The sequence below is a fragment of the Emydura macquarii genome, unplaced genomic scaffold (genome assembly GCF_026122565.2).
Source record: "Emydura macquarii macquarii isolate MOO-44397 ecotype Brisbane River unplaced genomic scaffold, CSIRO-AGI_Emac_v2 contig_2636, whole genome shotgun sequence".
NCBI classification, from domain to species: Eukaryota; Metazoa; Chordata; order Testudines; family Chelidae; genus Emydura; species Emydura macquarii.
In genome coordinates, this window is record NW_027132773.1 from 4,996,806 (window position 1) to 5,023,553 (window position 26,748).

Consider the following 26,748-nt stretch of genomic DNA (forward strand, 5'->3'; position numbering starts at 1 on the left):
TTGTCTGGGGCGAGGAGGGTATGGATAGCCTCTTTTTTATGTCTGTGATTTGTCCTGATTGTGACTGTACTTTTTGGTCTTTGTTCTGAAGTTTTTATTTAAGAAAACATGAACAAAGAGAGAGAGAGAGAGAGATTATGCTCTTGGTGACCACAGTAATTTTGGAGTAACTCTGTTGAAGTCAGTGGGGTTACTGTGAATTTTGACCCAGTCTAATGGAGAGGAATTTCCCCCATAATTTAAAAAGATCTATTATCTAATTGTCTAGCTAAAATTATTTAATAGTCTTTTAGAAGCTGTGTCTGACCTGAAGATCCCATTTGTTGCTTGGATCTAACATTGTGAACATCAAAGATATGTGTGTTAGGTATGCATGCAAATCCCCTGCAGCTCTTTTCATAAAACTACTGTAACATGATACTGCATCAAGAATGCAGTGCCTAAAGCACTTAACTACAACCCTGCTAGCCCTTACAGCTTAAAGTGGTTTCCTTGTTCTTGCATCACAAAGCACCATATGCCACTGGGAAAGCAGTCTTGTTTTAAAATGTACTGTTGTTTGGCAGCTGTCTTGAAAAGAACATTTTACCAAATACAGTTCATTTCAGCCAATCATTTTGCCCAATAATTTACTTACATTTCCTGGCACTCACTCTCTATTTTTTTTTTTTAAACAAAATAAACTAATTAGATTTAAGTGTTTTATAAACACTAAGCCAAATGCTGTTCTTGGTTGAAAGAATTTACCCCACAATGTAAACACCTTTGCTCCCCACTAAGCAGATTTTATTTTTGGTTAGTCTAATAATATATGGTTTGGGAGATGCCAGTTAAGATCGAGGTTGTGGCATCTGTGGCTGGGTGGTCCTGGCAGGTGAGGCAAGAACAGCTTGCTGGACTGGGGGATAAATGAAAGGGATGATTGGCCCCAAAATCCTGTTGTGATTGGCTTTGAGAGGTATATCTTTTCAGGGGATTGCGCATCAACCCACCACATGAGATAGATGGGAACCGGGTTTGCCGCAGCACCTAATCTGCCTACATGAGATCAGGCAATATAGCAGTGTGCTGGAAGAGGGCAATTACAAGACTGTTTAGGCTTTGGCAGTGAGACAGCTATGGAAGACTGATCTATGAGAGGCTGATGATGGTGCAAAGGAGACTATAGCTGATTTCCTGCCTTCAAGCTTCAGGTAGTTGGTTATCTGTTAATAAATTTGCATCCTTTTCAGACATTCTTTAATTTCACTGTGTGTCTCTCCTTGCTGATGTGAGTGTATTTGTGGCTCGAGTTCTATTGCAGCGGCAATGCCATGAGGACTGACACTTCCACATTTTGTCAATGGCTTACAAAGAGTGTGGTAAATCTTTCCTGCCTGTTAAGTGAAACGATTGGCTGGGGTCTCAGCTTGTGCTGCCTGTTAAATGTGGAGCACCGGGCAGAAGCAGACCTCTACCGTTCTGCTTTCTGTCCACCCAGCCAGGATACATGACTTTTATGTTGTTGCTGTGTCTCTGGTTTGTTGTATGCTTTTAAGAGACAAATCTGGGGCTTTCACTTATGTCAAGGGCATCACAGTACTTTGCAAGATTGTGTTTTGGGGGGAAGTAGGAATAGTCTAATTTTGTCATCTCTGTGTTGTGTTTTCTTTAGCTACTAGGATCAAATATATCTTGTACCCCTTTAAAGTGGACCTTTATAGTGATGACCGGGGTAAAAAGGTCCCCGTCTTCCCAGAGGGAAGGAAAAGAGCAATGGTAATGGCAGGCCTGCTAGCTGCACTACTGTTGGGCGTTGAGGGATATGCCCCTTCCTGTAAATAAGGAATCAACGCACCATTAAGGCTGATGATAGTTGGATCTACATTCTCCCTGCAAAAGAGATCTAATAACCCTCCAGTACAGCAGCTTGGCAGAAATGCAGGTCTGTTGAGGCTTTGTGATTAGATTCCCTTTGAAGTGGGACAGCGAGGACAGTCATTGTTATACGAGCACTAAAAGGGGGAGGACTAGCGAAGGTGAAGGAGTTGCCATTGCCTCTTTGGCTTTCATCATCTACCAAGAACATTTGCCTTTGGAGTTCATCGAGATGGGTTTACATTAACAAACTGTGGCCTTTTTAGCCATGCTTTCACTTCAGTTCCTGTCTGCACTCGCTGGCTCATGCCCTTGGCAATTTGTGATTATTTTGCTCGTTTATGGCTCATTGGGTATCGTGTAATAGTCCTTTATTATTGAGTCTAGATAATGTCTCGAGGTCAAGCAAGCACAGAGATCACGAAAATGATACAGTGTAACTTTAGTCTACCTTACATATTTGATTAACTATTGTGCTTATTATTTTTCTTAATAGGAAATATTGCATTTTGCACAACTGTCAAGTTCTAATGTCATGTGTCTTCAGGATTCCAAAACAACCACAGGCCTAAGAAACATCCCTTTCTATCGAGGGCTGACAAGAAAACTGTGACCACTCATTGTTAGATTCAGACTTGCTAGTGATCTTCATGTTTGTGATCTCCTGGCTTGATTAGTGAAATTATCTATATGTCAGAGTGAAACCACCAATGCTAAAAAAGCTACAAAGGGTTTAGAACACATCAGCCTGGGTGCTGAGCAACGTAGGGTGTTGAGAGCACAGCATACACCAGTGCGCCACTGTCTTTGCTGACTGCCAAGTCAAATACCAAGTCAAATTCAAATTTTGAATCCTCATCTTCAGAGCCCTCAATGGCATTGGCTATACTTATCTGGGAACAACCTTACACTGCATGATCATGACCTCCCATCACAGCTGGGTTCCAGTGCAACAATGGGACTGTACAGCTCATGGGTCAGACTTGTGTATGAAGGAGATCATGTTCCTGGATGAGATCAAGATGTTCTTGATCCTTAGAGCCCTTCAGATCAAAATGCAAAACCCACTTCACTGATGTAGCATTCCCAATAAAAATAAACAAAATCCAGGTCCTGAAGACTGAAGGGAAAAGATAGAACTGCCTGAATCCTGCAAATTGATCCATGAGTGTGCAAGTGCTAATCTGTGCAGATCAACATACAGGATCAGGGCCTATATCATCATATGCACCCTTCTGCATTTTGTGCTTTTAATGATGTAAGTCCTGGTCCTGGAAGTGCAGGGAAGTGCATAGAGAATTGTATGAAGAACCTAGATGGAAAGATCTGTCCCCTAAAGTGTTATTGATAACACCAGTAGGGAATTTGTTTTGCATTACAAGGTATTTGGTCAGAGATCTGTAACGGATCACAACGGTGTCATTACTGGGTCAAACATTGGATTATTTTTCTAAAAAGCATCTAAATATGAATTAACCAATAACAACAACAACAACAATAAAATATATAACCTTACATTTGCACACCGTTTTTCATCTTTAAGGAATATAAGAACATAAAAATGGCCATACTGGCTCAGACGAATGGTCCAGCTAACCCACTATCCTGTCTTCCAACAGAAGCCAGTCCCAGAGGGAGTGAACAGAACAGGGCAATTTATCGAGTGATCCAATCCGTTGTCCAGTCCCAGCTTCTAGTAGTCTGAGGTTTAGGGATACCCAGAGCATGGGGTTGCTTCCCTGACCATCTTGGCTAACAGCCATTGATGGACCTATCCTCCGTGGACTTAGCTAATTCTTTTTAAAACCCAGTTATACTTTTGGCCTTTACAGCATCCCCTGGCAATGAGTTCCACAGGATGACTGGCGTTGCATGAAGTATTTCCTTGCCCTAGTTTTAAACTTGCCACCTATTAATTTCATTGAATGACCCCTGGTTCGTGTATTATGTGAAGGGGTAAATAACACTTCCCTATTCACTTTCTCCACACCATTCATTATTTTATTGATCTCTATTATATCACCGCTCAGTTGTCTCTTTTCAAAGCTGAACAGTCCAAGTCTTTTAAATTTCTCCTCATATGAAAGCTGTTCCATACACCTAATCGTTTTTGTTGCCCTTCGCTGTACTTTTTCCAATTCTAATATATCTTTTTTGAGATGGGATGACCAGAATGGCACTCTATATTCAAGGTGTGGGCCTACCATGGATTTATATAGTGCCATTATGATATTTTATGTCTTCTCATCTATCCCTTTTGTAATGGTTCCTAACATTCAATTAGCTTTTTTTATTTTTTTTTATTTTTACTGCTGCGTACATTGTGGTATGTTTTCAGAGAACTATCCTCAATGACTACAAGATCTCTTTCTTGAGTGGCAACAGATAATTTAAACCCCATTATTATCCATGTATAATTGGGACTATGTTTTCCAACATTCATTCTTTGCATTTATCAACACTGAATTTCATCTGTCATTTCCAGTGTTGTGAGCTCCCTTTGTAACTCTTGGCAGTCTGCTTTGGACTTAACCATCCTGAGTAATTTTGTAAGATCCCAAAGTAACTGGCAAACCCTACATAGGGATCCATTTCACTGCCCACTGAAACATTGCCTTCTCTGGGATGAGATATGGCAGCTGTTCAACAGCACGGCATCATTACATATGTTTAGGGCATGAGGTGAAGAATACCATATCCAGTTTAAGCTGCAGGGGAGGAAGGATGTAATTAACCAAACTGGAATTTGGCCAGGACAGCAGGATCAATACCCCTACTCTTTTGAAAAGTGCCTTGGGATCTTTAATGACCACAAGCAGTCAGGATCTTGGTTTTACATCTCGTGGGAAAGACAACACCTCCAGCTGACCAATGTTCTTTAACACCCTGCTGGGGCATTGGTTCCTTAGTGATTCAGAGGGAAGAGTGCCACCTACTGAATCACCAATGCCACTTCTTTCTGCATTTAGGTGTTCACTGGAGGTCCCAAGTGCTGACCTTGTCACACCTTGTTTCCCTTGTGAGACTTGGCCGAATGGCAGTGCAAAGGGGCACAGCTGTGGACTACAAACAGCACAGGACACCGCTGCAAAACAATGTGCTCCTGCTGCTCCATCAACGCTTATGTATTTATCAAAAATTCACATCATGATCTATTTTCAAAGCACAGACAGTAAATTATACTATATTTTTAGGATTAAGCTTTCTTTTAGGCCTTGTCTACATTTCTACGCAGCTCAGACTAGGGGGTATGACTAGCAATGCACCCCAAAGTGCCGTGCCGTAACTCCCCCATGTGGATGTTGCGGGCATGAACTTAAAGCTTCCTAGTTCACACTGATGTAGTCCTAGTTGAAGAGGATTACACTAGGAACCTTTGAGTTTGCACCCAGAGTGTCCATATGGGGAAAGATACAGCGCAACGCTTTGGTGCGCACTGCTATTCACACCCTCATACTCTGAACTGCGGGGCAGTGTAGACACAGTGAAAATGACTAAAATGTATTTCTTACTTCATTTTTAAACAATTTGTATCTTGTAAGTGAAGTTCAGTAATCTGACTGTCCAGTTCAGATCCTATTTGGCAGAACACCGTGGTGTTTCAAAACAGCTATTATTTATCTTACTGTAGCTCCTATGGTATGTCTACACTGTGTTTTAAAATCCATAGCAATGACTCTCAGAGCCCGGGTCTACAGATTCCGGCTCACGCTGTAGTGCCAAAAACAGCTCTGTAGATTTCAGGTGTGGGTGCTGACGCCCAAGGAGCAGGGTAGGTTCACAGTCTGAGCCCCAGCCTGGGGTGAAAGTCTACACAGCTGGGACTCACTGTTGCAGGTTTTAAAATGCAGTGTAGACATATCCCTAGAAGCCTCAGCTGAAACTGGGCCCCCATTATGACAGGCACTGTACACACAGCTAGCAAGAAACGCTCCCCATTACTACTACTATTAGTATTATTTATTTGTAATATTGTAGTGCCTTAGACCCTCAGTTAGGGACCAGGCCCCCATTGTGCTAGGTGGTGTACAAACGCACTTCAAAAAATACAGTCCCTGCCCTGAGAGCTTTACAATCCCCAGGAGCTCACACTCTAAAAAGAGAAGACAGAGAAAAGGTGGGAAGGAGAAAGAGAGAAACACAGAGGGGAAGTGATTTGTCCAAGGCTACACAGAAGTTCAGTGGCCACACTGAGATTAGCGTGCAGGTCTCCAGAATCCCAGCCTAGTGCCCTGTCCACTGGACCACACTGCTTCTGCGATTTTTTTAAACTACGCCTAGGTGAACATTACAGTTTGCTAATTGTGGCCAAATGCAGCCAGTATAAAGGGATTTCTCTTTGGTTAGTAATTTCAAACAACCTTCCTGAGAACTTCAGTCATGATGAAATTCTATGGCCTGTGTATACAAGGGATCACCCATATGAATCCATTAGTCCCTTTTGGCCTTACAAGCTATGAATCAAGGGTCAGATATTTACATCTTTGATCTAAAAATTTGCAGTGGACTCTTAGTCTGTCATGTCAATCATTTCCATGCATTTTTTAAATATTACCTTACATGAACACACACACACACACACACACACACACACAACCAGTAAGTGTTCATGCAAAGTTAAGGAGCCAACTTAAAATCCACTATAACAAGGTGCCTAATACTGCAAACCCAAATTCATCTGATTAGTGCAATTGAAGTCAACCTGACTGAAATCAATGGGAGTGCACACATGAGAAAGGGCAGTTCATATAAGTAAGGGCTGCAGGGTTCTGCCCAAGGAAAATTAACCTCATAACTCATCATGTTGTGCCTAAGTATTGTATGAGTCTCCTGGCCATGAGCTGATTTATAGATAATATATGAATGTGCAGCAATGTCTATGTGAGAGAAACTAAGATTGGGGTATCACTATCACCTTTAGCTAGACCCTGCATGTAACTTGAATACATTTAGGGGGCATTATTTAAATAGACCAGTATCTTTTTATAAGTTTACTCATATGAAATACAAAGTGATCACTGAGATCAAGAGACCTAATGACGATGGAGCCCTGTTTATAAAACAAAAGTGCTGTGGTTTTCAAAAGTTATGAGAGCAAATTAGTTTTTCACAATTGCTGTCTGAGTGTAATCAAGCATGTAATTCTATGTTCTCCAAGCAAAATTCTATGAATGGAAGCACATTTATTTTTACCTGTGATGTTACTGTTAAGAGTATGATTAAATTTTTTTATATGGAGGTACAGAAGTATTAGCACACAGGGATAAAACTGAAAAAAGCCGTGCCATGAATAAGGAATGCAACTTTATAAATATCTACTGGTTTGTGTTAAATAGTTTTCACATTTGATTTTGGCCACACAAAAATGTATCACAGTCGTTACAATGTTTAGCCCACTGTGTCTAAAATGAAGCTTATTGTATCACTATACTATCCCTCTCTTATAAGATTTAAAAAAAAAACTTTTAAAATCCAAGTTTTTACTTGTCTCTCTCAACTTTACTATTCTGCTGAAAAGACTCTCATTGTTTTACTTTAAATGTTGGACCCTGATACCATGCTCGATTTCCTAAGTCAATTCATAATATCAATTTCCCTGAAGGTCTGAAACAATATATCAGGAAATACCACCTGCTAGTCAGGGATATCACAGGAAATTTGCATTTCCACTTTGTAAAGTGTTGTTATTTTGGACTGACAACCTATATTCTTTCATTATCCCAGAGTGTTAGAATCCTTGATAGCTACAAAGAGAGAGAGAAAGAATGAGAATCACTGTCCTGGCTGCCCTCTTGTTGGCATTTCATGGTCATTAACAAGCAGAGTGAGAAGACAAACAGCCCGTTGCTGAAAGATATGCATGCTTTACACACAGCTCTCAATGTCACTCCTAGAAAAATATGGTAGCAATTCAGCTTGTTCTCTCAGTATTCTCCAGTTTGGCCAGAATTTCCCTGAGAGCTGGGTTACTGCCTGAGTGCATTCTTCCCTTTTCTGTAAACATCAGTTGAAGAATGAGCTGGTGGTCATGGCTGTGTGCTTTTACCCAATTCCAAGTATGACAGGCTCTGAAACAGTTACTGTAGAGCTAAATAGCCTTCACTAGATTTTTACACAGATATTCAACAAGTTTGAAAATCAAGTGCTTCTGGATCGCCTATGGAAAAAAAATCCTCTGTCCTTAGGTACCAGCTCTCAACTCCTATGAATTTCCATGAGCACTGTGAGTGAAGCAGAATCCAGCCTTTGAAATAACCAGCAGTACAAACGCCAACGATTGTATTACCTTAAAAATCTCAGAATACTATTACGGGATCATAGAACTCAGAGATGGAAGAGTCCTACTAGATGGAATCCACAACCCTGCATGTTTTAAGATGCTGTTTCCAAAGAACAAAACAGATATTAAGCTTGTTCTTAGATAAGAGGCCTTATTATCAATACCGTCTACTCTCCATACTCAAACATACAGTAGAACCTTAGAGTTACAAACTGACCAGTTAACCACACACCTCATCTGGAACCAGAAGTACACAACCAGGCAGCCACTGAGAGAGAGAGAGAGGGAGAGAGAGAGAGAGAAAAGCAACTACAGTACAGTACTGTGTTAAACGTAAACTACTAAAAAAAATAAGGGAAAAGCAGTATTTTTCTTCTGCACAGTAGTGTTTCAAAGCTGTAGTAAGTTAATGTTCAGTTATAAACTTTTGAAAGAACAATCATAACGTTTTGTTCAATTGCGAACCTTTCAGAATTATGAACACCTCCATTACCGAAGTGCTTGTAACTCTGAGGTTCTACTGTGGTTGTCCTTCTTGCCCATCCTACTGTCTCCTCTTAAGTTTATACTTACGGGTATTAGGCACACAGCGTGGACAGGCAGAGCAGGCTACAGTCTAAAGCCAATTATAATGTATTTGATGGAACCTGAATGAAAGTTGGCTGGCTGTGTCCCTAACAAGAATTATTCCAGATATTTCATTAAAAGAAAGAGTATTATGAAACTTTTTTTTTATAACGAGGGTGTTGCAAAACATAACCCTATTTCAAGCACCAGAGATAGATACTCTTATGAAGTGGACTGGGCCCAGGCTGAGAAGGGACACAGCAGGAAGTAGAGTAGATGGGGAACTAATCTTACTGCCTGTGTTAAGGAAATCTTTATTTAAGGGAAACTTAAGGCTCGTCCCTGAAAGTGGGTACACAATATCTCTAAATCAGAAGACATCTAGTGAAAGGCATTCGCGGCCTCATGAGACAATGAGAGGCAGAATGTGGAGCTTCTAGGTAAGTGATACACTGGCCCAGGTCCCATCCCCCTGTTCTCCCGCTCAAACAGTTTTGCACTATTGTGGCACTGCAAAGTAGTTGGAAAACCAGGTTAACCTGTTACCCCAAGGAATCATCAGGTGGTGTGGAGTCCATGAGTAGCTCTACGTCATCCCCTCCTGGCCCCAGGTGTAGGAACCATGGCCTCTCCAGCAATTTGCAGCTGCGGAAATAGCATCCTTGGGCCCCTGGCACGGGGTTTCAATTAGAGCAGCTCTGAGACTGACACTATGGCTGGATTGGTTCCCCTCTACTCCATACCTTCACTCCCCAGGGACAAGGGATTGCAAAGGTAGTAAAAAGTTACCATCCCCTCCCCAGGTCCCACCCCATCTGAGCTGCAGCAAGCGTCTCAGCACAGCTGAGGATCTAGCTCATTGTTTCTGGATGTGTGAATTTGCTGGCCACACAATGATACTCTTATTAGCAAATAGGACCAGTGAGAGCATCCTGCTGGCGGAAAAGTGCTGTATTTTGGCATTGATTGAGGTGGTGTTTTAAGAAAGATTGTCTTAAAAACTTCTGACTGATTAAACTAACTACTGTGTTGAAAGAGGCACATAAAACATTGACTCACCTCCTACCCTTATCATAAAACTACTGCTGATCTTTCAAATGGGTATGAATGAGCTATTCCCCTATACTCAGTGCTTAACTAGAAATAGCAATCTGCTTGACACATCAGAACGCTTGGGCCTGCAGTCAAAAAGTTCGAAAGGTAAGAAACACCTCTCACCATGAATAAACAGCGATGTGCCTTTGCAAATAACCTTTTCAGTTGCAATTAGCCTTTTGGAGCCTTCTGCTGCTTGGCAGCTCTCGTGCTGACCGAGGTATGGCAAGAGACTGTAAAACAGTTTCCAGCCTAGTTTAACGGTGTTTTAAAAATCAGAACAAAAAACGAACGTGTTTAGAATTAAAACAAAAAAATGTTTAATTTTTAAACATTTATGCTCTTTTTATGATTGTTAAACCAATATTAATGCAGAACGTAAACTGTTTTATAGCCTCGGCATGGGAGTCCCCGGCCACTGCTTCCACAAACGCAGTCCACTCTGTTGGTAAGATGAGTGCCACCTGCAGGAGGTTCAGAAATGCCATTAATAATTACTACCACCAGCTAAAAAGCGTCAGGCCCTGCTTCAGCCAAAATTCTTACTGACTTCCCTGAAAATTCTGCCTGAGCAAGATTTCAGGTTTTGGCCCATTACTCTCAAATGAAGAGTGGTTTGAGGTGCTTCCTCCTGTCTGAACTTTCAGTTTGACGGGCTGAGCCAAAGAGGTGCAGTTTCCATTTAAAGGGGCTCTCCCTTTTCCCTCAAGCTTGTGCCCTCTCTGTTATTCAAAAGGGCTCCAAGAAATCAGTATTGTCTCAAGGTTCTGTTACTAGGTGCTTAATCCTGCAAGCCCTACACAATAGACTAGACTAGAGAAAGGTGGTTCAAGCGATAAGTGGGTCTTTACAATAGGCTTCAAAAGTACTGAAAAATGTCTTTTACCAGAGTTGGCCTTCAAACAAAGAGCCTTACTGAACAATTCTTTAAAGGCATTGTATAGCATTCATCACCATAAAACAGGAGCACCTACATACACTAGGATGTGCTGGACTTCTTTCAAAAGGATGATGTCTGGTGGATGAAAATCAGGCATAGGATGTCTGAAGTTGGGCACTCAAAAACTGAGATGCCTGAAATCAAAGGCCATATTGAAAATTGTTTCCTAAGTGAATTACAGATCCATGACCCACAATGACAGAAGAGTGGGCACAGAACCCAGACCACCCTGCTTTACCCTCAAGTTTACATGTCTTTGCTGCAGCAAAGCTTTCTCAAGAGTGTTCAAATGGTAAATGTTTACAAGCAAATCTCACCCGTATGGCTCTATGGGTTGAAATATCACACAATCTATCCTTCCTCTTCAGTCATCTCCTCACATATATCAACCTAATTCAATCACTGGAACAAGGGGTGCAATAGTTGCCTGCTCCCCCCCCCCCCCCACTTCCTCCTGAGATCTGTTCCTAGACCTGCACAGCAGCAACTCCGTTAGTTCCCACTCTTCCCACAGATTTTTTTTCCTTATTTTCTTTGGGGCTGGGAGAGAGGAAGCTGTTCTGCAATATATTTTACTAACGATTTAAAGCATATGGTCTGAAACCTCTGAATGCCATGGAAGATTATTGTCACATGTCCCAACCCACTGCATATCTGTTGACACAATATCACCTTTCATAAATTGCTGGATATAATTTTCCCATCAGCATCACTCTAAACACAGGAATTATTGCCAGGACACAGATCCAAATAACCCTTATGTGCTTAATAAAATAAATAACAATTGGCCTCTTAAAAGTCTCTCTTTAAAAGAATTTTCCTTATTTTAGATCAAATACTTCCTGGGGACCCATGTTAATTTGTAATTTCCAGGGCCATAAATAACTAACATAAAGAAAAAAGCAGAACTCACATAAAATTAGCCTGATTTGTTTTTTTAATTTAAAAAAATGTGCTCATTTAGTGCTCTGGGTGCACACGATTTTTAAACAAATGCATAGAGAGCAAGACCCACTCTAACGCAGCATCAGATCTGCTTTTGCATATTTAGCCTAACTCCACATTAATGTAGCTAAAGCAATTTATACCACCTGAGGATCTGCCCCACAAAGTTCACATGAACAATGAAATGTCCTTATAAAGCCTCCTCCTTCTCCCAGTTAAGGAAAGCACTTAAATGGTAAACACTGTACATCTCCCTATGCTCAGAACTCATCCTAACTATCTGGGTCACTTCTGGGTCAGGCAAGAACAAACAATCTCATTTAACTGAAAGCCAATTTTCTGCAGAGAGACAGTTTTGATGGAAAATGTCCAACTTGCCCAAATCAGGACTAGTAATGCATTTACCCCAGTTGTAGCAATGTTCCTGGACCAGTCTACGTCACAACACCGTGCCCCAACCCCCCTCCACACATACATTCCTCCCCGGCAACACACATACAAAGCACCTAGGAAAATGCATAGGCTCTGCAATGTGTCCTGAAGGTCAACAGTTCTTGGCTCCAATGGACCAGGAAAGGACTAAATTCCAGAGTTGGGGACCCCCTCATTAAGAAATGCCAGTCTACCAATCCCTTGGTGTTTAAACCTGGTAGTTGAGAGCCACAGCTCAGCTTAATTGTTGCAGCCTCATATGGTGGTGTCTATGGCGGCGTCAAACCACGCCAAGATTTATGTGTTGGAACCAAAAACTTGCACCTGGAGACCAACCCGGGCAAATTCTGGAGCAGAGGTATAATGTGCTCCAGGTGGGAAACACAGCTAGATAAGTGAACAGACACATTCTGCACTAAGTGAGATTTCCAAGTGGATTTCAAGCATAGACCACCTTACAGTATCCAACCTAGAAGTGGCAAAGCACCCGTAGCTCTGCCAAACTATTCCCATCATCACAACATCAGAACATTTCCTACATACTTAAAATAGAACAAACAATAACAATCTCTCTCCCTCTCTCTCTTCCTTCCTACTATCTATGAGAAACAGCTTAACTACTTCAAGGAGTTTATCTTAAAGCCACAGTATTTGTTTGCATTTATGAATTCTAGCAGGGCCCAATTCAACTTCAAATTCACTTTAATGGCCAAGTTTACACAACATAGAAGAATCTATCCGGTCTAATCTTTTAATATCTACTTTGGTCACTTCATATTCCATAAGTCTCTAAGGCAGAGTATAGTTGCACTGCAAACCTTCCATCACATCTGCATGAATCTCTGTCAGATCTGATGTAATGGTGCTTTGGGAGCTGAAACATTGTGTTCTGTCAGCCCATAAATAATATAGGCGCTTTCGGAAAAGGATCTTTATCAGGTGCAGTTTATGATGTATCATTTCTGTGTAGATTGGAGAGACATTCACCCCTTCCCCATGGACCACCATTTTTACTAGTCTGCAGCGGTAGTGTTCTTTGAAGCATCAGCATTCCATGAATGGCTGACACCTCAGATGCGGTGTGCCACATGTGCGATGCAGCACTACATGTGTATGTTCAGTGTCAAGTACCTAGTATATTACACTTCACAGATGAGATTAAAGTGCAGGTCAGTGACACCACACTCTTATTGGCTCCTTCAAAGTGGTTGTCCCATCAATTCCTGTATAAAACCTTAAAGACTAAATGCAGATGTAGCACATGCCTTGTAAAGTTATTCTGTTGTGAAACAACGTGGTGTCAGCCCATTTCCTAGTGGACAGGTTCTCACTGCACAACCACCCCTGTTGCAACTGATACTAATTGGAATCCTTGTTGGCAATCCCAGCAGAGTCCCAGGCTTACTATTCTGTCATGTCTATAGGTGAGGGCTTCAGCTTGTTACTATTCTAAGTATGTATGGAGCAAATAACATCACCAGGCATCAACATGCTCAGACTAGACTGCAGTATTCCTACCATGGGGATTAACAGAGGACTTCAATTTCCAGGGCTGTCAATCTAGCACCTTTCACAAGCACCACATTCACTTTGGAAAACAGTACTGAAAAGAGAGAATTTAAATGTTATTGAACCTGTGCTCTAGCAGACGGGCCAGCATTGATGACTTGGCCGTTTTAAACCTTTAAAGAATAATAAAGTCTCCAAACAAGCCTAACATTCTAAAGATACCTCCAAATTTCATCTTTTTTTTTTTAAAGGGTCAGATTCTCAGGTATAGATGAAATGCACAGGGTACAATGGGTCAGGAGATGCAAAGGCGGCTTAAAGTTTGCCTTTGCACTCGCTTGATGCAGTGACAGTCAACCTATACTGAGGTGGAGCAGCTGAAAAAATGGCTCTAACTTAATCCAGGCTGCAACGCCTCAGGACTCTAACGATGTAGCTAAGGATCTGTGTAGGGCAGTGCTGTCACACCCATGCCTCCTTTTCTCAGTTCACACCTATGTTGACTGCTACACTGACAGCAGAAAAAGTGTAATAGCCCCTATGATGCCTCTGCCCCATCAGCAGATCATCCTTCTGCTGAAGAGCTCCTCTCTGGGCTGGTTACACCTGCATTCAGTTGATGAAAAGCAACTGTACTGCACTGGTCATTCTGGCCCAAAGCTATTTTAGGGATGGAGCTTGACCACAGAGCACGAGTGTTAGCTGGAAACGTGTCAACCCTCCCTCCACTGTGTGTGGTACTTAATAAAGAATGAGGTATCTGCTTCATACTGCTCACATTTTTGTTTGAAAAAAGCCCAACTTTATCACTGGATTTTTCTGCCTTTGCTCTGGAGCTGCCAGGCCTACAATGGTGCTTTCGCATGCTGACGAATAGGGAAGTAAAACTCTCCCTTTACTCGCAATTCCCTTTACAACAATATCCAGTGATGGTTATATTGGCAAATATCAACCGCAAAAGGGTTGATGGGAACCAGAGAGAGAAAGTGGGTCAAATCCTCTCTCCAGCACACAGCCTTGCAAGTTCATTGGAAACCAGAGGGAGGGGTGGGATGGAGAGTTGAGGATTCCTCCCACCCAACACGTGAATACACTCTTGAATGTTACTGTTGTAGTCTCCATATCCTTTTGGGCCTCAGACTGCCCTGACTTATATCCTGTGGAACCCCATTAACTGAGGAAGCACAGATTATAAAGTACATCAGAATCTAGCACATTGATTGAATTGTTCACTTATGCCTGATTCTATATGCACAGTTACAGGAACAAATGGAGATCTGAAAACATGGATCAGTGCCATTTTACACAATTCACAAACAACGAGATGCACATCTAAACCCTCATGCTTCCAGGCATAAGTCAACCATTAAAAGCCTGGGGTCAGGAAGAAACTTCCCCTCTGGGGAGATTGGTCTATAATTGCCCATTACGGGGATTTTGCTCTATCTTATCATACACCTGGTTCTGGCCACTGTCAGAGACAGGACTTAGGGCTACCTGGATTACTTCTCTGATCCAGTATGGCAATTCTTAGTCCTACTCCCAAATAGAGTTTAATTTTTTTAATGCAGACTTCTAAACAATTCTTACAGAGTGAGCCATTCCGGCCTCCCTGCCCACTAAGAAGAGGATGAACTGTATCAGGCCTAAAATAGAATCCACTACATAAATAGCTATATGGCACTTAAACATATTTACATATGTGCTCCTTTTGTCCATTTTTTGCTGCAGTCAGTCTAACATATATGAAGTTGGTTGTTTTTTTTTTTTTTTTTGGCCAGCTCTCTAATTTTGTTAAACATAAAAACAGTAAAGACAATTATTACTTAAAAAGCATTTGTTTCTTTTTTAGTAAAAGGAATGCAGAAAATGTCAAAAATCAACCAAAATACTATTTTTGTCATCTTCTGAATAATAAATCATGGCCAAACCGATTTCTTTCAAATTTTGTGGAAAAGAAAAATGTTCTTGGATCTGAGCTAAGAGTTTGTACACTACATTTCAGTCTGGAGAGAACTTTCATGGCTGTGTTATACACTGCTAACATACAAAGTTTATAACAGAAACATTGAAAGGACCTCCACTGAAGCGGTAACAGGAAGGACCCACTGTAATAAATTCAATTAACAGCTAATTGAAATTGTGATCTCATCACATGCCAACTAACATTTTGCTCTGAATAAACTAAGACTAGTATTGACTGGCTTCTGTCAATTCTACCCAGAGAATAGCTGGTGTTATGAAATGATGTGTCTTCTTTAATGTAAACAGAAAAACTGGTTCCTGACCTTCCATATCTGTTGTTCTTCAAGATGTGTTGCTCATTTCTATTCTAATGTAGGTGTGTGCTCACCCTGAGCATGGCTGCTAGAAAGTTTTCCCTCAATGGTGTCCACTGGGTTGACTCTGGTGCCCCCTGGAGTCACACTGTCATAGCGCTGGTATATAGGGCCCTGCCGCCCCTTCAGTTCCTTCTTGCTGGCTAACTCCAGGATGAGGGGACAGTGGAAGGGAAGGGGATTGGAATGGACATGAGCCACACATCTCAAAAAACAACAGTTATGGAAGGTCAGAAACCATTTTCTCTTCTTTGAGGGGTTGCTCGTGTCCATTCCAATGTAGGGGATTCCCCAGCAGTTGTGCAGGTTGAGGGTTCGGAGTTCATTGGCACACTGATTGTAGCACCACTCGGCCAAAGCCCAGATTGTCTCTAGCTTTTTGGATGATGGCATAGTGCGACATGAATGTGTGAACTGACGACCATGTCACTGCTCTACAGATGTCCTGCATTGGAACTTGCGCCACAAAAGCCGCTGGAGGTGCCTCAGCCGTTGTAGAATGGGCCGTCAACTGAGAAATTGAGACCTTCGCTAGGTCATAGTATGTGCGGATACAGGAAGTGATCCATGATGAGGTTCTCTGGGCAGCCTTTATTCCAGTCCGGGATGGCAATGAACAGCTGGGTGGACTTCCTAACGGGTTTAGTCCTTTCTATGTAGAAAGCTAGCGCATGCCTCACATCTAGTGAGTGGAAACTCTGTTCCTCCCTTTTAGCCTGTGGCTTTGGATAAAAGACTGTTAGAAAGATGTCCTGGTTACTATGAAATTTCGAGACCAGCTTTGGTGGGAAGGATGGGTGTGGTGGCAGCTGTACCTTGTCCTTAAAAAAGACTGTATATGGTGGTTCAGCAGATTCTGCACTGCTCCTGGACATGGGCCTCACCAGACATTTAAGGAAGCTAGCGTCTGGGTCACTAACATGCATCAGTTGTGGCAGGATGCACACAGTTTGAACCCCGGGCACTGAGGCATACCCTGAAGCTCGGGGGGGAGAGGGGAGATGGGGGCGTTAGCCTTGTTAAGCAGGGCTTGCTACCGTTATACTATTACTAACTAACTTCTAAACTAACTTAATGCTAAAGATAACGATTTACAGGTTGAAACACTGAGAGAAGATACTTGCAGAACGCAAGGACGAAAAGGAGTTCCAGCAACTATCACGGGTGGTAAGAAGGAACTGAAGGAACGGTGGGGCTCTATACACTGGCACTAAGAGAACCCGACTCCAGGGGGCACAAGAGCCAACCTGACGGATACCACTGAGGGAAAATTTTCCAGTGATGTTGCTTGGGGTAAGCACACACCTGCATTGGAATGGACATGAGCAAGCACTTGAAGAAGAACTAATGGTTTTAGGCCAGACTGAATCTCAGTTACACTGGTTTAAATTCAGAATATCACTATTGGAGTTTTTGTCCGTCACTCTCTGTGATGAGGTTGCACAGGTGTAACTGAGGGCAGAATGGCTCAGAGGCTATTGAAAAGACTAAATAGAAATTAGAGATTCCTATACTATAAACTATTAGGATACAAATCAGAGTTAAAATCAAGGTCTTGTTTGTTTCCTGCCTGTAGGACATACTACACCTAACATCCTTTTAAATTTCAGAAGTAATAAAATGTATACTAAATGAGGCAGGTCCCAGCACAAGTCTGTACTGATGCCAGGCTTAATGATCGCTTTGATGTGTACTATTTTGAAAGTCCCAGGGCTGCAAGGTACCAGATTTATGGAAAGACAGTGCCTGACATTCCACTGATAACATGACTGAGTTGATAACATGATTATTGCACATGGTGCACTGACAAGTTAAACAATTTTTAGATGAGGGATGGAGGTGGTGGAAGGGGCAGGGAAGGGTGAGAAACAAGGAAAACAAACAGAGTCAGTACAAATCTTAGGATGCTAACTTCTGTATCCTAGAAAAATAAATAAAATAAACCCTTTCCAAAAGGATGTGCTTGGAGCCTGAATTTCGTAAGGTGTAGGCATGATCTATGTTGTAAAGATAATTACAGTGGAATTTAGGTGGGGCCCAAGTACACAGTGTATGGTTCTGCAACAAAAAGCCTCACGCTATATAGGTTAACCAAGCCATATAACAAGGGGCCCAATAGGCGCCTATATAAGAAAAAGCCCCGAATATTGGGACTATCCCTATAAAATCGGGATACCTGGTCACCTTAGGCCAAATTCTCTATCCCTGCCGAGATGCACTCAGTATGGGAACAGAGGGGGGAGGGGGAGACCAGCCAACTTTGTGGTCCATAACTGCTTTTAACTGACACTTGGGCTACAGATAACCCCCTAGAGCAGGGATGTCAAACATCCGGCCCGTGGGTTGGATACGCCCCACCAAACTTTTTGGTCCGGCCGCTGCCGCCAGAGAGTACAATGCTGCGAGATGTCATGGTATCGCGCGCTGGTGCCAGAAAGTACAACGCTGCGAGATCTCGCGACAGCATGCGCTGCCGCCGGAGAGTACAACGCCGTGAGATCTCACGGTGTCCTGCACTGCCACGAGATCTGTGTACTCTGGCGGCAGCGCGTGGAGCACTCTGTGCACGAGACACAGTGCTCCAAAAGGCGGGAGAGGGACAATGTGGTCTTGGGGCTTCGTGCAGTACTATAATTTTTAATCACTGATTGATTCTTTTAATCGTAAAATAGTAATAGTTGTAGAAGTGAATTTACTGCAGTTTTTACATTGCTGATATCTAACAAATAAAGTATAATACTACATAAAAATGTTTGTGCCTATTATTTCGATTTATGGTATGTATGGCCCACTTGAAGTACATTCAATTCAAATCTGGTCCGCCATAGCAAATGAGTTTGACACTCCTTCCCTAGAGAATATGGGTAACCAGGAATACTTGGTGTGCACTGCTGCACTGTCCCTGTCCTGCTCTCCACAGCTTCCTAAAAGGGGCTGCAAGAGGCAGCTGGCATAAAGCTGTTCCATCAGCTCCATGCCAGCTGGGAAGCCTCCTTATGTTATAGTATTGCTGGGGAGAATTCTGCTAATTTTAAGGCCCCTTTATACTGCTGGACCAACATGTAAGGTCCTTAGCACAACAGGAAATTGTATGTTCCCACAAAAGCAAGGCACAGTATACAAGACACTATTAAACAAAAACAAACCCTAAAGCACCAAACACAGATTCAAAGATTTTAAGACCAGGAGAGACCAGTCTGATCTGCATAACAGAGGAACCTCATCCAGTGGCTCTTGCATCAAGCCTATAACTTCTGGTTTAACTAGCATTTCTTTTGGAAAGACGTCCAATCATGATTTAAAGATTGCAAGTGTTGAAACATCTACCACATCCCCATGTAAATTGTTATAGTGATCAATTATCCTTACTGTTAAACATTTGCATCTTAATTCTAGTCACATGAGAACTAAAAATACAAAGAGCTATTCAATCAGTACCAAACCATGGTGCTATGCCAATTTACTCCAGTTGAGGATGGGCCTTTAATCTCTTTATTGCGTTTTTAAACAGATCTTAAACTATCCATTTGAAATATTTTTGTTTAAAATCTAGAACCAGGCAAGAAAAGTTTTTTCCAACCCATGAGAATTTTCAAGATTTCAAAAAAATTTCACATCTTGAATCAGGACAAAAATTTTCATGAACTGAAATCCCATCTCTTTTTGGATTGGGTCGGTTGAAACGTTCATTTTGATTTTGATCTTTGACATTTTTTTTAAACTATAAATTTTGAAACAAAAAGTTGTTTCAAACTGAAATACATAACTTTTCATTTTGAAAATGTCAAAACAGGACATGTTCACAACTTGGAAAAAAAATCCAAAATTCATTAAAACTGGCCTTTTCTCAAAAAAAAAGGTTTGGGTTTGACAAATCAGTACTTTCCAACAAAAACAAGTTTTGTCAAAAAATTCCTCACCATATCTAATAAAATCTTACTGGGCCTCAACCAGCTATTGTGTATCTAAAGTCTTGTCTGCAATTCTGTGAGGACCATATGGACAGCACACGGATAGACTGATTCTCTTCATACTAACACAAGTTTAAAATAAATTACTTTTGATTTACACTAGGGCAAAAGCCAGGCCTAGAATTCAGAATAAACTGCTAGAGGGGAAGCAACTAGGGGAAATAAATGTTACATGTATTTTGAGAAGCATGGCCAAAACATGCACATATATGCAGTATTCTCCCCTTGATGCTGGTGATTTAAATCCCATTAGCATCACTGGTACTTAAAGAGATGAGAGACTTTTCTCTCTGTACTCTGTAAAAAGGACTCTGATTTAATTTGCAGTCCTGCACTGAGAGTGGATTCTACTTTTAAGTATATTTTCTGTCCCACTTCAGTATTTTTTTAACATAATCAATAGTTTAATTACCCAACAAGACACCTGCAGGAAGCAGATAACCCAAAAGGCTTTGATTATGAACCAAAGCTTCAGCTGGTGTAAACTGTCCAGTGTAAAATCTAATAAATACCATCTGAGGCTTTGGATCAATGTCTCTTTTAAATGTGTTGTCAAAGGTGGAACAGCACATGTGCGCACATCCTTCTCTCCCGCATCACCAATTCCAGATCAGCATGTCCTATGTGTGGGGGGAGGGGACATTTTACATGAGCTGCCATTGATTTCAAACTGTTACTTTTACCATTCTTGAAAATTCAAGTACACGGAGAATAAATCCGCACAAAAATGGAGCCTGTTGCCGGAGACGCTGACCTCCAGGGTAACCCCTTGATGATTCCGCTCTAGTCTCCAGCAGAACACCAAAAGAACTTCACCTTCAATCATTGTTAAAATGTGACCTTGTGGTTACTTCCCCACATGAGTTTAGCTGCAGGCCGATGTTTTAAAGTTCAGGCACTATAAAAACCAGATTATCAAACGCAATCAGGAATTAGACTTCAAAGACTATTAATCTGTCATTTGAAATTAACATATCAGAAAGCAATTAAGATATGATTGGCATTTTATAGCACCAGTTCTCTGGGAAGAATGGAACTAGTTTTTGACAATATTCATCAGTAAAAGATTTCATTATTTAAATGCACCTTACGTTTCTAACATGTTATAAATGGCAGAATTTAAGAATGGAAATGTATTTGATAATACATCATGAAAGAGATAGCATCATCAAGAATCAAAGCTATAGTCTCAAACATAATGTTGCATTCATGCTGTTTTATTTCTGTTGTTGTGTTTGTGGCGTTGACTGTTCTGAGGGGGAGTTAATATTTTTTTTAAAAGAATAAAAAATAGGTGTCAAAATGCTGATTGGAATGATGAATATACAATCATTCTTCGCATTTTCCAATCAAATTCTGTGTACTCTGAGGCTACATAGCCCAGAGTAGATATACGACAGTGATGAGTGCCAAGAGAAGGTTCACTGTAACAGTGATTATTAACAAGAAGATTATGTCACAGAGGTCACGACTTTCAGAGACCTCCATGACGTTTTCCGTTTCAGCCCCAAGGTGATGGGCCGGAGCTGTCAGCCAGCAGGTGGCACCTGAGCTCTGAGTTGCCATAGTGGCAGGTGCTGGACCCCCCACTTCCACTGCAGGGCTGAGGCTTTCATCTCCCCCATTTGGACGTCAGTCCTCCCCACCATCAGCCCCATTTTGTCAAAGTTACTTTTAGTAAAAGTCAGGGACAGGTCATGGGCGCCCATGAATTTTTGTTTATTGCCCCGTGACCTGTCCGACTTTTACTAAAAATAACTGCAACAAAATCTTAACCTTAAGTATTAATAATCAATAGGGGTTCAAGAAGGGGCAGCTGAAGAACCCACCAGGGTTTGGGCCCTTTCTAGTGTAAGATCACCATTGTAGACGTCATGATCCTCTTTAAGAACAGGACCCCGGCCTTCCGTGATGCCCAAGCTCAAAAGGAGGAGAAATACGCCCACCTGGCCAACATTTTGAGAGCAAAGGGCTATGAGGTCCAAACACAGGTGTTGATTGTTGGAACCCTGGGTGTGTGGGACCCCTGCAAGAAGCTAGTGCTGCAGGCATGTGGAATCGGTTGGCGTTATGCTCGGCTGATGCGGCGTCTCATGGTGTCTGACACCATCAGGTGGTTCAGAGACATCTACATGGAACACATCACTGAGCATAGGCAGTACCAGGAGGAATGAACCAAAGCATGCTGGAAAAATGATTCATTCTTGAGCTGTCAGCAGAGCTGCTGGCTCATTCAATCTCTCCCCTGCTCTGTCAGCTACATAAGTCCCTGCCCCTCCTTTGAAAATGTTAGGAAGGAATTAGGCACCCTGAAAAGGTAAGCAGAGGCCTATGATTTAGTTTGTTTTGGGAGTCAAACAAGTTAAGTCTTTCAGCCTAGACATTTTTGATTTGTGAGTGAATGAAAACCTTAGAACAATTTTCAAAAAGTGGAAAAGTACCTTTTGCCCCCTAAGCATCATAACTCAAAAACAAAATGTCAGATTAACCTCAAACTTTCACAGAAAAATTTCTTTTGCTCTAAGGCTAGGCATACATATTTCCATCAATAAAGGGGAGGAGAGGTGTTTTGCCTAAGTTATGGGGATGTGGAGTCAAAAATAGTCTTGGAATGGCAATTTACAACTTCAAGGCAGTAACTTGGTTTCATAATCTAGAGTAAGAAGCAAATACTGGTCCGCTAGCAGTCAATGACAATTTTGTCATTGATTTCAATGGGACCAAGATTTGGCATAGAAGACAATGTATTTAGTGAGAGTTTTCTATATATCTATGGAATAAATTATTTGTACTTCCTGATTTAACCTAATGACACTGTCTATTACACTGTTTGTTATGATTCTACAAAAAGCAACAATTTCAGTTCAATATAAAGAATTCTACTCTTGAGAAATTCCATCTGAAATCATTTTAACATATTCACTTTATTCTTTCCTCCTTGCATACAAACATGTCAAAAGTAAGTCAAAAAGATACAACTATAAATACTTAACCAAGATTTGTAAAGGTATTTAGGCACTGCTCCACTCAGCATTGCTAGTCTCAGTGATTTAGACGCTAAATCCTATTTTCAAAAGTGATTTGGGACTAAAGTTCCTAAATCACTTTTGAAAATGGAACTTCTCTGTCTAAATCACTCAGGCCTTGCGGAGCAGCATCAAAATATCTTTAAAAATCTGGGCTTTATTGTCTAATTCTGATTTCACTTCCCTCTGTGTAAATCAGTGGTAACTTTAAAGTCAATGAAGTTACACAAGTGTGAGATTAGAATCAGACTGTAGTGTACGTATTACATTGCAATCATTTATATTGAACTGAGTAGTAGAGCTACATTAATGAGGTCCATAAACATTCTAACTAACCAGTTAGCATATGTTTCTTGCTTATACCTGTTCAAGCAAGGAAATCATTTTGAATCATGTGAATTGCAAAATATAAAAACCTGAAAGATACAGGTCAACAGTATATCAAAGAAAGAAAGAAGTGCTAGGGCTATATGAAAACATGAAGAAAAAATTGCCTTCAGTAGCTTGCCCCAGAAAAGGATTACAAGTGTGCATGGTTACAGCATACGTGTTATGATCCCACAAAACTAACCACTGCCATCAGGTGCTTCAGTTCAGGAGTCCTATTCTGAAGAGCTATGAGAGTTGTCCAGTGTACCACAATGTGGAGTTGTGAAGTGTACTGCCTTGGCTTGGCGATTGGCTGATCTACTGTTTACACTTTTTAGAATAGCACTCCAATTTTCTTGCAACATATCATCTTCCCTTGTGACATTTTCAGACTGGCACCTGTGGAATTATTTGTCAGCTTATAAATGTGAGAAGCCATGTGAGACAAACATTGTAGGCCAAACTTATTTCCATTTCACACATTTCTTACATCCTTTCTCTTTGTGAGGAACATACTAATATTTTTCACTGGAGGCAGTAAAATCACACAGTTGTCAGCTCCATAGAGCATGGAACTTAAAGTAGCACCTCAGATTCTATTCCCAACTTCACCACTGACTCACAGAATGGCCTTTGACAAATCAATTATTTTTTTCTGGGCCTCTCTCCTCTCACTTATACCAAGGAAAACAGAAGTCAACGATTAAAACCGTCTAGGTGAAAGGAGAATCAGGCTCTACGTGGAAGTTTACATGTCTATAAAATTAGTAGACCTGGGTGAAAATTTTTTTGTAGAAGTTGTCCTGCCAAAAAATATAGTTTAATTGAAACTGAAATTTTTAATTTGAAAATGTCAACTCCAGTGAAAAATTTCAATTTTCCCATGGAAATTTTTTAATGAAAACTTTTGTTTCATTTTGACTTAAAATAATGTTTTATTTCTCTATTTTCAGTTTAAAAAACTGAAACGATAGGACATTTTAAGTCAAAATGTCAATTTGAAATGAAAAACAAACTGCTTTGAAACTTCTAGATGGCCGCCCAACGTTTTTCAACCAAAATTTTTCCCAAGTCTTCCTTCAGAATTTCTTGCAGGAAATATTTTGTTTGTCCTCCCGGCATTGAAAATGAGGATAATACCTGCCTGCCTCACAGGAGGTTTAATCAAATAAGGTCTGAGATCTTTAAATGAAAGGAACTACAGATCTTACAAAAAGGATCCATCTCCAGGAACCACTCCACTCACATGGAATTCCACTGAAGTCAAGGAGGGTCCATGCTGGCTTATGGGGCATGACTTCTGACTGATTGCTTTGCAGGTTTGGAACTCATGCTGATTAGTACACAAAGATTTAGCATCAAGCTCTCAGAAATGCCAATAGTAAATAATGAAACTTCCATCAGACTGAGAAAATCCCTCAGTTAGCCATTCCCAGGATCAAACATCCTTATTAGGAGGAGCATCACAAGGTTTACATTTTATTTGGTTCCTCCCCTCCAGATAATAAAAAGATGCAGTACTGTCTGACCTTTGGTTGCTGAGATTAATTTTTATGAAACAAAGCTAATTTTTAGGTCACCCCTTTGAGTTCTGAAGATTACTTTTCTCAACATATCCTTACTAGAAAAGTACAGTACTTGTTAACCAGCTGCTAGGGAGAAAAAAATCTGCAAATGTGTTTTCTAAAGCACTACAAAGTAACTACACCCGGAGAATCAGAGATTAAGAGCAGTGGAAACTTTAATTCATATTTTGATGCCAAGGTGAAACATTCCTTAACATCCTGTCCTTCCCTCCTTCTCCAAACTCAGTACCTTCCCCCCATGTGAGGGAAACCTCTGAATCAGACTCCTTACACATCTGTCCTCCAATGGTATGTAGAATCAATTATAAAAAGTAGGCTGTGCAGTTACTGTATATGAGTTTATGGAGTCGTCTGAGGTCCACAGTGGCCTTGAACCGGCCCATTGACTTACTGGGGTGCACAAAGGTCACAAGATCTGTTAGTAAAAATGGCTATGTAGACCAAAAGGAATGTACATTCATAAAAACAAGGAAAGAATGAGGAAAAGGCTAAAGGGAAAGAGAGGAGAGGGAAAAATGGAAAGAGAAAGAGAGAGAAAGAACCATACTTCCCTACAAGAGCAGCTTTGTGATTCCTCCAGTAACGTTACTCACTTAGTTTTGTTTATCATGAAAAGAGCCCATTAATGCCCCAGCCCAGTCAAACAGCAGACCAAGTCCATGAATGGCACCTATCAGAGCCCAGAGTAAATCCAATGATTAGAGGGAATTCGCCAAAGGGCCTTTGTAGCTGAGAAAAATGCCTACTCCAGAGAGGAATGCAGAAAATTCCTGGGAGCACAGGCCCTCCTTTGTTGGCAGTCTGGCGGTATTCTGGAGCAAATAAAGGCACACAAAAAAATGGGATCTTAGATGCAATGAACATTTGAAGAAAATGTTCAAAGACCTCCTTGAGACATTCCTTATTTTCTGAAACTGTACTAACTCTGTTTAGGATGAACTAAAGGGCTATACTCAGAATACCACAGGTTTTTTGTTTTTGTTTTTTTGTTTTTTTTAGTATTGCATAATTTAAAAGTTTCCCTACAGCAACAACTTTGCTTATTTCTTTTTCTTGCTGGTTTTGTTTCTAATTCTTTTTTTTTTATTAATAGAAGGTTTGAAGGCCTAGATTCTCAGCGAGGATAAATCAGTGTCAATCCACTGAGGTCAATGGAGCTTCGATGATTTACACCCACTGAGAACATGACCCCAAGGCTTGCAAAATAGAAAATAGAAGAAATATACAGAAACCACTGAACAGCTCCACAGCTGGGGTAAAACTGAAGTCAATGTGGCTTCACTGATTTACCCCAGCTGCAGATCATCTGGCTCCATGTATACACAAAAAAATACAAAATAAACCCAAAAAACCATGCAGTCTATGAACTGTGATACCGTAATCACACTACACTAGAGAATGAAGGACATGCATGGCTGTGTTCAGTTTGAGAATACAGACACAGTCAGCCAGAAATAAAACTCACTAGATAGGGCAAGATAGGACAGCACCTGGCAAATAACAAAAGACAAGACATGTGGGACCTGATTCTTCTCTCACTTACATAAGTGCAACTCAATTTACTTCAGCTGAGTTAAGTCCTGATTTAAACCAGTGTATGTATATGTATGTGGAGAATCAGACCCACAGAATTCATCCAGATTTTATTTAAGCTACAATTTGTTATGCAACATTATGTCCATGTTTGTCTGTCAGCTAAATTACAGCAGTATGAACATACTAGAAAATGTTTTTATACCAAAATAGCCCCAGGCCATGCGTAGTGGCAATGTTCTGTCTACTATTGGCCAGATTCTGATCTCACTTACATCAGTGTAAATCCAGAATAATTC

General features: G+C 41.0%; 1 protein-coding gene across 2 annotated transcripts in view; it reads right to left on the reverse strand.

Moving 5' to 3' along the window:
* HMGA2 (high mobility group AT-hook 2) overlaps positions 1-26,748 on the reverse strand; it is a 137,658-nt gene that overhangs the window by 36,597 nt on the left and 74,313 nt on the right. The window lies entirely within an intron of this gene.